The sequence below is a fragment of the Silene latifolia genome, chromosome 7 (genome assembly GCF_048544455.1).
Source record: "Silene latifolia isolate original U9 population chromosome 7, ASM4854445v1, whole genome shotgun sequence".
NCBI classification, from domain to species: domain Eukaryota; kingdom Viridiplantae; phylum Streptophyta; class Magnoliopsida; order Caryophyllales; family Caryophyllaceae; genus Silene; species Silene latifolia.
The window spans coordinates 80,373,264-80,384,172 of record NC_133532.1 but is presented as its reverse complement, the minus strand read 5'-3'; the positions used below and the strand labels follow the sequence as shown (position 1 = coordinate 80,384,172).

Sequence of the window (10,909 nt, the reverse complement as noted above, 5' to 3'; positions counted from 1 at the left end):
TTCCGCCACTGTTTTGCACTAGATTTTATAGGGGATTACAATTGTGATGCAATTTCCTAAACTAGGGTAACTCAAGATCAAATTCGATGGGTATTGTTTCCTTTTTCCTTGATCGGAACCGCAAAGCAATGGTTGAAGAGCCTAGACAAGGCCACTCTGGGAATTGATTCATGGAAGAAGTTAGCACTTGCCTTTTATAAGAAGTTCTACCTTCCGGAGAAAACCAACATGTTAAGAGCCCAAATCAACGGGTTCAATCAAAGAGATGAAGAGTCTCTATATGAGGCATGGGAAAGATTTAAAGATACATGTCGCTCTTGTCCTCATCATAGGTTAAGCGAATGATTTCTAGTCCAACAATTTTGGAATGGGTTGTATGAAGATTCAAGGAATGTGCTCAACATGGGTTCTAATGGAAGATTCACCGAGGTAGATGACAAACAAACTTGGGCAAAGATAGAGGAGATGACGGTTCACAACTCTTAATATAGTTGGCCAAGAAAAGCTACTAGGGGAGGGAGACATGAAGTTGACTCCGTCACACAATTGAGTGCCGATTTGGGTGCCCAACTATGCTCCCATATTGACACAATGAACTTGAAATTTGAGAAAGCCATAGCCAAGATGAATGAAGCCTCTCAATCACCCAAGCAACAAGTCAATGCCATGGTGGCAACATCTTCTATTCCAAATGGAGTATGTGAGAATTGTGGAACTTTGGGACATGATCAACAAGAGTGTAGGGGCACAAATGAGCAAGTGAATGCTTTCCAAGCATACAAGAATGGTACCCCTTACTCGAACTTTTACAATGAAAACACCAAATTTCACCCAAACTTCTCATATAAAAGCCAAACAATTCAAAATCCTCAACCAACATACACCCCACCTCCAATGAGAAATTCTACTCAAAGATCCTTTTTCAACCAAAATCAAGGATTCCAAAATCAGCCCTCTTACAATCAATCTAATGACCAAGCTTTTGATGTTCAAAAAGCGGTCCTTCAAATGCAAAAGAGTCAACAAGACTTCTTTGCTCAAATGCAAAGAGATAGCCAGGCCAAAGACACTACCATCAACAATATCCTTTCTCATACCATGATGTTGGAAACACAAATGTCCCGATTGGCCTCTTCAAATTCCCAAAGGCAAAAAGGACAATTACCTCCCCAAGGTAATCCTCCTACAAGACATGAAACCATCAATGCAATCCACTTGAAGAGTGGTATACGATATGAGGGGCCTAAGGAGCCAATTGAAGAGGATATTATTGAGGAAAGTATCAAGAAAGAGATGTGATGGAAGCATTGAGGAGAAATCCTAGGGTAGTGGAACCAACTATCAATGAATCATTGAAGAAGAGAAATGAAGAGAAGGCCAAAGAGGTTGAAAAAGAACCTATTGTGATTAGACTTTCGTTTCTAAGTCACCAAGCCAAGCCCAATCTTGATGAGCAACTTGGAAAGTTCATGGAGATTGTGAAGAACCTAGAGGTTTCCATCCCATTCACAGAATTGATCAACCATGTGTCGGCCTATGCAAAATACATGAAAGATATCCTTACCAAGAAGAAGTCCATTAGGAAGTTGGAGACCATCGCATTCACAAAAATAAGTAGTGCAATACTTCAAGGGAATTCCCCACCTAAGCTCAAAGATCCGGGAGGTTTCTCCATTTTATGTACCATTAGTGATACCACAATCAACATAGCACTATGTGATCAAGGTGCAAGTGTGAGTGTCATGCCATACTCGGTATGTGAAAGGTTAGGAGTGGGAGAACTCAAGTGCACCAATATGACTCTACAAATGGCGGACCGAACAACAAAGAAATCACTTGGGGTATGGGAAGATGTGCCCGTGAGAATTGGAAAGTTTTTCATATCGGTGGACTTTGTTATTGTTGACATGGAAGAAAATTTCAATATACCAATCATTTTAGGAAGACCATTCCTACACATCGCCGGAGCGGTGATTGATGTAAAGCACGAGATGATCACACTTGATGTTGGTGACGAAACAATCACCTTTAATGTTGATAAGACTATGAGAGCTCCCAACTTTCTTAAGCCATGCTTTATGGTTGATCACTATAGCCAGGAAGGTGACAAGAAGAAAGTGGAATCTCCATCCAAAGGCCAAGTTAACGATGGAAATCCTAGCAATGAGGGCAAGGAAATACCGCCCAATTGGAAGAAAGATGTGGATGATATTGAAGTGGCTCTATTTGGAAAGCATGGAATTTTTCATAACAAGAATGAGAGCTTGCAAAGCTCACCCATCATGACAAGTATCATGAGGACCTCATTGGCCGTGACAAAGAGGAGTAGCTCTTGCCAACTCATAATCTTCTCAACATGGGGGAAGAAGCAAAGGAAGTATACGGTCTATAGGATGAAGAATTTGACAGATTGGTTAATCCTTATATTGGAAATGCTATGACCTTAGACTAAGGCTTTGTAGATCCTTGTCACCACAACATTGATTCAGATTCCTACATTAATGAAGACAACTATGTATCGAGGTCTATGCAAGACCTCTACCATGAAAATGAACAAGCCTTTGATTACTTATACAAGGCGTTGAGCAACATCAATAACGCCCTTGCTTTACCCCCCTTGACATCTCTCAAATGAAGGAGAGTTTGGTGGGGTCCTCCCTAAACCATCATTTGTAAATATGCTAACCTCTTAACTTGCATTTCATTTAATTTGTACATTCCATTTTTTTTTTGCATTGCATCTTATATGCTTTGTTTTAAGATTTTTTGTGACATGAGAGCAGGGGAGGGAGGGTTTTTAATGTGTTTGAAATGTGTAGTGAACGATGATCAAGTGCGGGAAAGCAATTGCCTAGGCTAACCAAGCCTTTGTAGTGCAACCCCGTGACAAAAGAATAAGAAATGAAGAATCAAAGTCGCGGGAAAGGCATCCCCATAAGCAGACCTGAGCTCGTGGGGTGCGGAGCAAAGCAAAGAAAAAAAAAAGGGAGCTGTACTGCAATCCGCCCGAGCTAGAAGCGAGACGAGCGTCCCAGAGCTCAGCTCACTTGTCCCTATCTTAGGACGGGCGTCCCCAAAGAACAGGCAAAAGTCCTGAATCAGAATTCGCCCGTCCCTAGAACAGCTCGAGCATCCCTACCTGCTTATAGACTTAAAACACGGGATTTCAACCTTCAATCCTCATTTCTATCTTCTTCATTCACAAACACAAACACATTCCCTCACTACAACACTCAACCAAATCATCAAAAACCCAAAATACTCAACCAAATTCATCAAAAATCATTGCAAACTTGCTCAAATTCAATCAAATCACTCCTTTGTCATTATTTAGACCTTCAAACATCAAAATATTCCCAAAATTAATCAAATATTTCTAGGGTTAAGGCAATTTCGAAAACCCCCAATTTGATTGAGAAATTGATTGAAGTTGGAAGAAATGAAGAACATTCAAGCTTATCAAAGGTTTGTTGACATCAATTGTAGGAGGAATCATCACGGCCAGAATAAAAGGTAATACTCAAGCATCAAAATCCCAAAATCTATCAAAAAGGCAAAAAGTTCTAGCATCAAAGGCTTTGGTGGTAGTGGAACAAGCTAGAGAGCAAGTAAGGGAGCCTATTGAGGCCATTGAGGAAGTTGCTACTACACTAACGGAGGTCGAACAACTCAAGGACTATCCGGAGGTAACTTTCTTGTCTAATGAGCATAGAATTGCATTCGAATCCCTTACAAAAAAGAAAGTTATTGCCACAAAGTTTGTTTGCCAAGATACTTTGTCAAAATTGGGAGTACTTGATCAAACTAAAGCCTTCTTCGAGTCTATGGGGTTATCTACCCTATTTGAGATGAATGAATTGACTTACCCCTCCCTCACCTTTGAATTTATTAGTTCTTTGAGGGAGTATAAGATTGAGACTTGAAGATATGTTGAATTTCGGCTTGAGAACCAAAGTAGGAAAATGATTAAGGCTCATTTTGGAAAGGTGCTTGGACTCCATGACCATTGGGATTTCTTCAAGAATCCCCTCAATTTTGATGCCAAACCCCTTTGGAAGGCAAATGCCGAAAGAGAATTGACCACATATAGAAAATGCAATGCCTTGTATATCCACCATCCGGGTATTCGATATTGGCATAGGTCTATATCCAACACCTTGATCGCAAGAAAATAAGCCACCCACATAATAGAACTTGACTTTACCTACTTGGAGTCTAGAATGAATGTCCATGGAAAGTCAAAGAATGATTACAATATTCTCCAATTGTTGTTGGAGAGGTGGATGGACATCAAAGAGGGAAAAGAAAAGACGGTTTTTATTGTTAATAGAGGCTTGATAACGAGGTTGGCCAAACACTTTAACCTGAAATTCAATGAAGACAAAGCTTACAAACCGTTTAAAGGTGGTAATCTCCTTGATATGAGCACATTGATTCACAAGTTCCATTGGGTGAAGCATGATAACTCCGCCCCGAGATATGAATGGATAATCAAGGGAGCCGACTCTATTGTCTTGCCAAGGAAAATATGCCGCATTTCCACTCGCCAAAACAACTATCTTATCCCCTTCTCCAAGCTTTACAAGACCATCATCAACCAACAACAAAATCCTATTGAAGAGCCCTCCTCCATTGTTACACCACCTTATCCCTTTGCCTTTCAACAATTCACAACAAATGACCCAAATGTTGTGAAAGGCAATGATTATTTGACCAAGTTAATGAAGCATATCTATAGAGAAGCTTACAAGGATCGGTTGAATACCTACTACGCCCAATATCCACCACTCTATCATCTTGCTAGACAAGGACTTCTTGACCCTAAGAGTCCTTTGCCATATTGGGTAGATAAGAAGGTGTTCTTTCCTCAAGCTTCTCAAGATGAAGAAAGGGATGTACAAGTATCTAGGAGTAAGGAGGATGTTGATGATGAGGATGGGGAAGGTAGTGAATCAAGCCATGATGAAAATGAGCAAAGTTCAGGTGAAGAAGATGATGATGATTCCTCCGGTTCCATGGATGATGATGATAATGATGATATCACAATGAGTTATAGTTGATTGTTGAACAAAGCATGAAGGAGGACGATTAACTAAGGGGTTGATGACTTACATTAGCCTCTCAACCAACCATTGTGAGTCTCCTACCCCTCCTTTTGCTTTTTTTTTTTATCTCATGATTACATAACTTGCATAACATGTAGTATAGAGCATTTAGAGAGTCATTTTGGACTCTTTGATGGCTAAGAGTTTTTAAGTCCTAGCAATATCAAAGGACTCACACCTCGGAAACATTGAGGTGACTATCTTTTTTTGCTCCCACCACAAAGAATCCAAAATGACAAGTCACTTTTCATGCATTGTATTGCATGCCTTGTGAGTAAACTTCCCAATTTTTACACTAGAAATAGTGTTTTGTTTGGTTTGGGGTAGTTCATTCATAGGCAACCCGAGTTAATTTAAATTAGCTCTCCAACCTAATCGAATGTATGCATCATATAACATAGTTTAGTTTGCATCATATGTAAATACTTATCATATAATATGCATTTAGTATATAATTCATTCATTTCATATAGCTTCATGCATTTGCATTTGCACAATTTTCTATCGTTTTGTCCATTAAGAGCAATGCCTATACTAGTGCGGAGATGAAAAATTCTAAAATCTAACCCTTATTTCAAAAATGATAAAAATTTAAAAATTTAAAAAATCCAAAAACATGTTCTTTCTTTGTAGCATAGAATTGTATATATTTGGTTGTTTGTCACTCTTATCACATTGGGACGACTACGCCACATTCGAGGCATGAGCGATAAAGAAGACCGCATGGCATGATCTTTACAAATCTCCCTCTCCCTTTTCTTATATGTTAATGACAATGTAGCTACTTTTTGTTGATGCGGTATGAACCTATGTGTTGTTAAGAGTTTGCATCTAGTTTATATGGCATATTAGTTGATAGAAGCGTGTGCATTAGAGTTGTATATATGTTAGTTGCATCATGGCATATAGTTTGCATGGTATAAAATTTTGTGAAAATGCCTATTTGAGAAGCTTGACAAGTGTATATAAGGCCCTTGTAGATAATTTTTCTCCTTGAGACTTTGTTTGTTGGAATACTATCAAGACACCCTAGGATGTGTCATACTAGTATCTTTTGTCCCATGGTCTAAGGCCTAGTCAAGGGTTTGCATGTGTGTCACCTATCCAACTTTATGATGTGATATGGACTTGATCCACTTATCTAGGAGACCTTGATTGACTTGGTGGTTTGGCAACCCAAAAATACTTTTCATTAATAAGTTTGAAGTGCTCATTTCCAAAGTTTTGTGATGTGGAATCGTTTTAATTGCCAAGGAAACCTCAAATGTTTTGAATTGTTGAAATGCCGAGAAATTTGATGGAGGCGTACCACTTCAATGTGCTTTGATGAGAGATCCATTGAATTGGGCTCCCACACGCTTGTGAATTCGACCGCCCAAAGACAAAGTGACTATCACCCCAAGAGATATTGTCTAGAGGTTAACCGGTTTCCTAATAAGCGATTGGCAAAAGCAAAGGACACTAGAAAATGAGGGACAAACCCCATCTCAAAGTTTTGAAATGTGAAATGCGGAAGATAAATTGAGGTCAAATTTTGAATGTTAGTCAAATCCACTACTTTTTTTTAATTGACTTGAGCACTTCATTCCCAAAAATCATTTTTGTTATGCCACCTTGTTGAGATTGGGACGATCCTTGGCCTTTACACTTGTAGAGAATCCGAGATTTGTCATGTCATATGCCACTAACGTCATAAAGATCATCCTTCCAGCCCCATCCGATCGCCCTTGACAAAAGCATTTAGAAAATGTGGACGAAAGTAGCCTAGTTTAACACAACTTGAAGGTGACATGTTTGTATCCTCTTAGACTTAGTGACTTGGAGAAACAATATCTATGGTGGAATGTGTACCCTTAAATTACTTCCGTTGTAGATGATTTCCGCCACTTAGATGAGGATAGTGGCTATTCTTTTGTAGATGCATCCTTTTACTTGTTTTTGTGTGCTTAATGCTTGGATGCTTCGCCATTTTGGCAAGGCCCACCTTGCCTTGCAAAAAGGCATCTTACCTCATAGATGTCTTGTTGTGAGTTGAAGGGGCGGAGTGAGATCCGCTAATTGTCTTATATCGGTTATGTTATAAATAAAGGTCATAGTTTTAGTCACCTGTTTACTCGGTTCGAGCAAATGTTCGGTTTGAGGATATTCGAGCAAATGTTCGGTTTGAGGATATTTGATATGACTCGTATTTACGCACATTTAGTCCCCTAACTAGCCTCGTTCCTATGCTTTCTTGTATACATTAGGGTTGTTTCTTATCTTTAACTTTCTATTTTGCATATTCTTTGAGGTTTTGTGTCCATGGTAGGAGAGGAGTGCTAGCCTTGCTTATATGGAGCAAAACAGAGCTAAATTGATCTCATCTAACGACCAAGCAACAAAGAGGAGACCAATACTAAAGGCCTAAGTCATAAAACAAGCATATGGGCAATGATGAAGGACCCCCATGACTCCTCAATGATCCCCACGGATTATAAGGTAGCCAAATAAAGAAGAAGCAAAACTGCCCTTTAGGACAGGGGTCCTAGAGGCAGTTCGGGCATCCCAAAGAGAAGGATGGGCATCCCCAAACTCAGCCCGAGCATCCCTAAAGCAGGACGAGTGTCCTTCAAGGCAGGATGAGCGTCTAACAAGGGCAGGTCGTGCATCCCATAGTAGGACTTGCTAGACTTTAGACTTCATTTAAGGGGCTTAATCGTCATTTAAGCCCTTAGTTAACCTAATACTTGTACTTAATACTCCCTTGTATTAGCAAGTAAGAATCATGTTATCTTAGATTAAATCAAGTTATTTAGTAGATTAATACAATTCAATTAGACAATTTAATCTTAATTACATCTTAATCTTTCCTTAATTATTGTTCAAGTATTCTTAGATCTAGTTGGGTAATTTGAAGATTATTTGAGAATTATTGGAGAATTGACAACTCTTCATCATCAATTAAGTTTTCTTCTATTATTCTTTGCTTTCTTATTGATCATCCTAAGTTGGTACAATTTCTCTACTCTTTACTTAGTCCTTGTTTATTGTTTTACTCCTTCTTCATGTTTAGACTTGTTAAGATGATTGACACCATTGTTAGCATGTTCACCATGATAATGTGTGAGTAGTTAATCATGGGGTATATCTTTACTTAATAAGTTCATATGAATGCTTGCTTGTTGTAGTTTCTACTTATGCACATGTTATGTTTGATGAAATGCTTGATTGACAACCTAGCATGATTCTCTTATCCTTTCAACAAGACTTGTAAGACATAAACTAACTCAAGGCTTGTTCGACCATGCATATAGTTGAATAGGGGGAATTAAGTCGTTGTAGGTGTTGTAAAGTCTTGACCGACTTGGCTCCGAGACCCAAAACTCCCTAGGAATTATAAGATATAAACTAACTCGATTCCATTACAACAATAAATTGCTTGCATCTATGAAACTTATTTATGTGATCACATCATGATTCCCTTATGAACCCATGACACCCTAGTGCTTTAATCAATTGTTTACTGTAATACTACGGTTTTATGAGTCTTAGGGTACTCTATCGAGTGGGTCTTACTCTGTCGAGTAAGTTGGTCTTTACGCAAAACAATAGTCTGCCTGTAGGCTACTCGATCGAGTAAGCCTGACACTCGATCGAGTAAGGGTCACCCGATCGAGTAAGTGACTTACTCGATCGAGTAAGTCGGTTATCGGGTGGTTTGCGACGGGTTTGTTAATAATGCGGATTAATATATAATGTTTCATCATCTTTTTCCTAAAACACTTTTACAAACCTAAAAGCACAAAAAGGATAAGATCTAAGTTACGTTGCTTCATCTCATCGCATTATTAGCAAATCCCGGAGCTAGAGGTGTCGGTTTTCATTGTTCTTTATACCGTTGGGATACTTGTGTCGTGGGTAAGTTCTACATATCATTTCTATAGTATCTGGGTAATGTTGGTTAAACCCTAAGTTGGGGATTTGGGGGTTTTTATGATTATATGGTTAAGGTAGTGATTATATGTATGTGTGTATAGGAGGAGACTTTGTTGAGGAGAGATTCTGAGTAGCTGCTTAGATCGTTTGATTTCGTGATTTCTTTCCAGGTAGGGTTTCCCTACTCGGTATTAATTACATGATGTGTGTGGTGGTTATATTGTGATTATTGATTAATTATATTACTGGTGATTGTGACGGTTATTGGTTTATATCGTTGATTATTGTTGTTGTACAACTGTCTGTGATATTCGGGGCGCGTCCCTGGCTGAGTGGAGTCACTTGCGGGAGTGGCTTCACGCCCTTAGTTCGCCTCCTGTGGAACCCGCCACAGGAGGGATGTGCACATTAAGGAAACTTGGGTTATTCGCTCAGTGGTTGATGAGCGGGGATTTGGTGGGTACGGCTGCGGTCCCCCACTGGCGGTGTGGAGTACTTGTTGTGATGGGTACTCTGGCAGAACTACACACTTTAGTGTGTAGTCAATTGTGTGAAGATTGATTATGGAGCTTGGAGGATTGCTGTGTTGTTGAGCTGTTTTTGTACTTGTTTCGTTGTGACTTTGTGTCGTGTAATTAGTACTGACCCCGTTTAATTATTTTAAAAACTGTGGTGATCCATTCAGGGATGGTGAGCAGTTATTGAGACGGTATGATATGATGCATATGAGATAGCTGGGATGAGTCATCACGTGGCAGTTAGAAGAGTCTTCCGCTGTGTCAGATGATGTCTTTTAGTTGTGACAGTTTTATTAGTAGACAGTTTTGGAATTGATGTATTTCAGTTAATAGTTTTGGGTTTTGAACATGTAATCACTTAAACCGTTTCTACTTTTAAATTATGTTTCTTCATTGTCTTATGATTATCATTGCCTCGGGTAACCGAGATGGTGACGTTCTTATACCTAAGTGGTCCTGGTAAGGCACTTGGAGTATGGGGGTGTCACAAAGTGGTATCATAGCGACGATCCTGAAACCCGTAACCAATGAACCTAATGTACATAGGGAGTCAAATTAAAATGAACCCGGGTAGAAGTTGTAGGAGCTAATGCAAAGGCTTGGGAGACGTCCTAAAGTCGCGAACTCGCCATACAATTTTGAACCGGTCACATGCGGTACGTGTCGGGATCGTATGTGTTATCTTCTTGTTTGAGTATCTATATAGTAACATGTGATGTGAATTGGTGGATGCATGAATGTGGAGGATAGGGGCGTGGAATAAAGAAAAAGGAATGATGAGTATATGATTTGAATGTTGGATGAATAAAGCATGTTGTTTGTTCTATAATGTGGCATGTTAGAAATACGAAAGTAGAGTTGTTTTGTTGAATAGATAAAGAGTTGCATATATATATATATACGTATTGTTGTTGTTGTTATGGTGGTAGCATAAAAGTTTTATATAATGTTGGGAAAGTAAGATGAACATGCGGGTAGTGTTTACGAGTCTGAATGGCTCGATCGAGTGGGTAGTTTACGTTTTCTGGGCAGAAGCGAGTTTTGGGGCGCTCGATCGAGTAGGTAGGGGCACTCGATTGAGTGGGGTTAGCTCGATCGAGTGGGTAATAGGCTCGATCGAGTATGTGTTAGAAAAGTTTCTGGTCAGATTCTGGAGTCGAGGCACTCGATCGAGTAAGAGGGGTAACTCGATCGAGTGGCCTCAACTCGATCGAGTGGTTTTAGGAGCTTGATCGAGTGGGTTTCATACAGGTCGTAAACATGTTTTGGGTTATGGTATGGGTGTTTATGTTTACCTTTTCTTATATAGTTACAAGATGCCGCCGAAAAGAACCGCCTTGTATGCTAGAGCTGAGAGTATGACCGTGGATG

At 39.5% G+C, this 10,909-nt stretch overlaps 1 non-coding gene across 1 annotated transcript; it reads right to left on the bottom strand.

Moving 5' to 3' along the window:
- Positions 1–228: 228 nt before the first annotated feature.
- LOC141593274 (small nucleolar RNA R71) lies at positions 229–335 on the bottom strand. The gene has a single exon (XR_012521374.1). It is a non-coding gene; the product is annotated as a small nucleolar RNA R71 (small nucleolar RNA).
- Between the last annotated feature and the right edge of the window lie 10,574 nt (positions 336–10,909).